Here is a 4,417-nt window from a genome sequence, read left to right on the forward strand (position 1 = left end):
CAAGATTGCTTTGGCTATTCGGGGTCTTTTGTGTTTCCATACAAATTGTGAAATTTTTTGTTCTAGTTCTGTAAAAAATGCCAGTGGTAGTTTGATAAGGATTGCATTGAATCTGTAGATTGCTTTGGGTAGTAGAGTCATTTTCACAATGTTGATTCTTCCAATCCAAGAACATGGTATATCTCTCCATCTATTTGTATCATCTTTAATTTCTTTCATCAGTGTCTTATAATTTTCTGCATACGGGTCTTTTGTCTCCTTAGGTAGGTTTATTCCTAGATATTTTATTCTTTTTGTTGCAATGGTAAATTATACTGTAGTCTATTAAATGTGCAATAGCACTGTGTCTGAAAAAACAAGGCACATACCTTAATTTTAAAAAAAACTTTATTGGTAAAAATACTAAGTATTATCCGGGCCATCAGTGAGTTGTTGTGGTAACATCAAAGATCACTGATCATGCATCATCGTAACAAATATAATAACAATGAAAAGATGTGAAATATTGTAAGAATTACCAGAACGTGACACAGAGACAGGAAGTAAGCAAATGCAGTTGGAAATATGGTAGTAACAGACTTGCTCAACGTAGTGTTGGCCACAAACCTTCAATTTGACAAAAACATAGTATCTGTGGAGCACAGTAAAGTGCAATAAAATGAGGTCTGCCTGCATATTTTATTTCTAACTGTTTCAGAGTAAAACCTTTGAAGAGAATACAGGTTAACTACCAACTGTTAAGGAGGTACAGTCCCTGACGTGTTTTTAATAATAAAAAACTGGAAACCTGGGACTTCCCTGGTGGTCCAGTGGTAAAGAATCCACCTGCCAATGCAGGGGACATGCGTTCGGTCCCTGGTTAGGGTACTAAGATCCCACATGCCACGGAGCAACTAAGCCCGTCCGCCACAATTACTGAGCTCGTGCGCCTCAACTAGAGAGCCCATGTGCCGCAAACTACAGGGCCCACGCGCTCTGGAGCCTGCGCGCCACAACTAGAGAAGAGAAAACCCACACGCCACAACTAGAGAGAAGCCCGCGCACCGCAACGAAGAGCCCACGCGCTGTAATGAAAGAGCCCACGTGCCGCAACTAAGACCCGATGCAGCCAAAAATAAATAATAAAATAAAATCTTTAAAAAAACAAACAAACCGGAAACCTCCTAGTTGACCATCCAAAGGGGAACACCAAAAATAATCATGATGCATCCGTCCCAGCTGGGATTTTTGCATCCTTCGCAGCTGGGCACTGCTCCTCTCCTGGCTCTTGGAGAGGACCTTGTGTCGGCCTGGAGCCTAGGGAGCGTCTCCCTCAAATCCGCCCCCACCACCAACCCAATGTGAGACTCTTGCTGGTGTCTCTGGGTCCATGTAGGATCCCTGGAAACAGCCGTGCCTGAGGACTCAGGCTTCCTCATTAAATGAGCCAGTGGAGTTATTTTTTAATGTAATATTTAATTAATGAAATAAATGTTTTATTTAATATTTATATTAAAGTATATTTCTTTAATAATTTTATTTAATCTTTTATTTAATATTTAAATAATCCAGTTTTTGGATTAGGCCAGTTGGAGACGGCAGAAAAATTCCTGACTTATCAGGACAGTGCTTGTCATCCCAGCGGAATTATAACAGTGTCCCCCTCACTCTCAACACGTCCTGGTTTAGGAGGGAAAACCTACAGCTGCCGCGTGACTAACTAGCACAGCCCAGGTATCATGCAGCCACAGGCGGCAATAAAGAGCCTGAGTTTCCTCGTCTGTCAAGAGGAGATAAGAGAGCCTTCCTGAGAAGTCCCTGAGTTCTTGCAGGACACGGCAGTAACAGAGCTCCTAGGATTAACTTTCACTATTTCAACATAAAAATGTTAAAAGACCCGTGCCCCTTGCGTTGGGAGCGCAGTGTCTTAACCACTGGACCGCCAGGGAAGTCCCCATGTTGTTTGAAAAATACTGGAAGCCACACACTCATCTGTGGGCTGCAGGGCCTCCTGGGGAGAGAATCGGGGGTGGTCGGGGAGACAGACCCTGGACAACTCACCATGGTGTGATGAAGTTGCTGGCAACACAGAGGAGGAAGAGGACGAGGAGGAGGGGGAGGGGGAGGAGGAGGAGGAAGGAGCTCTTAGTTTTTATTCTCTGTGCCTGCTTTATGGTTTGAGTCATTCACCAGGGGCACATGTTCAAATATTATTTGCATAATTAAGGTAAGTTTTTAAAGAGGCAGGTCCCGCGGGCAAAATGCTCTCTCAGCCGTCATCTCATGGGCTCGCAGGGGAGGTAGGCTGGATTGTCAGCCCACTTTACAGGTAGGGAAACAAGCTCAGAGAAGGGACAGGGCTTTGCCCACAGGGCTGGAGCGTATAAGCCTCGTCCGGGCCTAGGAAGGGAAAGGCTTTGGTTTCGTGAGTTCCCAACCCCTTGTGAAAGCTGAGGAAAGTTCTGCTAGAAATGTCTCCCACTCACAGGATGGAGGGGCCTCAGATGCAGGTTGGGATGGTGGGCTGGGGCCCCTCCATCCCTCGCCAGGGGACTCAGACGGTCAGCCAGCCCTTTTGAGCAGCTTAACTCAATAATTCAACTAACAAGCCGCTGCAGCCTGCCCTGAGGACCACAGGTGAGTGGGCAGGAGAGGCTTCCTGGAGGAGGAGGCTACCTGAGATGTAGAGGAGTCACCTGCACCCCTCACATCACCCCCTGGACTCTGTGTCCAAACACCCCGCCCCGCCCCCCTCGCTACTCCATCCGACCTCCCAGGGCCAGGCTGCCCTGGACTCTCCAGGCTCCAGCTTCAGCCCCAGCCTCTTGAAGCCTGAGGGGATCCCGTCAAACCCAAGTCAACTCAGCCCTTCTGCTAGGAGCCCTCCCTGCTCAAAGATGCCACCCACCCGAGTCGAAAACCCCCTGCTCTGCCTCAGGACCAGACCCCGTCACGTTCCACGAGAACCTGGGCCTTCAGGCCTCAGGGCCTCGAGCCCTTGCCCGTGCAGTCCCCTCCTCCTGGACTGCCCATCCCCAGAAGTCCACACGGACTCACCTCAGGTGCCCCCTGGCTAAAGGAGCTCGCCCAGCCTCTCTGGGCTCCACCACAGTGTCCTGCACTCCTGGGGGCTTCTCCTGGGGGAGGCCAGCTCTGGCAGGGGCGGGGCAGGCCGGCTGGCCCTCTCCCTGAGCCTCCCAGCACGGAGGGGCTGGATGCCGGCCTGGCTGTGTCACCCTGAGCGCATCGCTGCCCCCTGGGGGCTCCACGCCCAGGCCTCGGGCTGCCCTGGGGAGAGCGGGCAGCACGCCGTCCCTGGGCGCTGAGGGGGCACAGCCGAGGTGGGCCGGGCCAAGGGCAGCCCCCACTTCGTTGCGCCTCCCGCTTTCTTTTCCACTGTCCCCTTCGGTCACTAGTTGTGGTTTGCAGTGAAGAGAGTCAGCAGGGGAAACTAAGGCCTGGCCCTGGTCCCACAGCTCAGATGAGTCCTAAGGAGAACAGCGGCCCCGCCTGCCAGCCGCGCACAGGAACCTCCCGCTTCCCAAGACCCCCGCGCAGTCGGGCCTCGATCCCCGCGTCTCACTATCACTTTCTCTCAGGTGACACGAGGGGGCACTAAGGTCCGCGGAGGCGGAGCCACTCAGCAAGTGGCTGGAGCGGGCGTGGGGGGGACGGGGACGTCAACTAGGCTTATGGGACTCATCGGGTCCGGGGCTTGGGGAGGGAGGTCCCCTTACGGGATCCCGCCGTGCGGCCCCACGGGGGAGGGGGCGAGGCCCTGGCTGGAGCCTCAGTTTCTCCATCCGCTCAGAACTGGAAGCGGTGGCCTGTCCCACCGCCCGGCGCGGGCCGACACCGCCCCCTGGCGGCCGCGCGCGTCGTCGCGGCCCTCGGCCCGGCACGGGGCTCAGCGAGGGAGCGGGGCCGGGGCGCCCCGGGTCGCTAGCGGACAGGGGACAACTGAGCGCCTTGCCCCAGCGGCGGGATTCGCGGGTTCGGGTCTCCACCCACGAACAGCCCACCCGGCTCTCCACTCGCCACGTGGCCGCCGCAGGCCCCTTCCCATTCTGGGTCTCAGTCTCCGCCGTGAAAGAGCAACAATCGTGCCCAGCCCACGCCTGTGGCCACTCGGCCGCCCCCTCGGGCTCCTCGAGCCCCGCTTTCCTTACCCACGTCGGGTGCCCCGGGGTTAGCGGCCCCTCCCTTTCCTCGTGGGCGGGATCACTGCCCCGATAGGCCAATCCGAAGTCCGGGGGCGTGACAGGGAGGGGGGCGTTGTCCGATGGGGAGGGCACAAAAAGCGAGGGGGGCCCCGCTCTGCGTGTCCCGCTCCCCTCGCATCCCTTCCTGGGGCGCCCCCTTCCAGGGAGTCCTCGAACCCCGGCAGGGCGCAGGGTGCGGGGGGCAGCTCTCCGGGAGTGGAAGAGGCCGGGGGGTG

This window comes from Physeter macrocephalus, chromosome 11, assembly GCF_002837175.3.
Source record: "Physeter macrocephalus isolate SW-GA chromosome 11, ASM283717v5, whole genome shotgun sequence".
Classification (NCBI taxonomy): Eukaryota; Metazoa; Chordata; class Mammalia; order Artiodactyla; family Physeteridae; genus Physeter; species Physeter macrocephalus.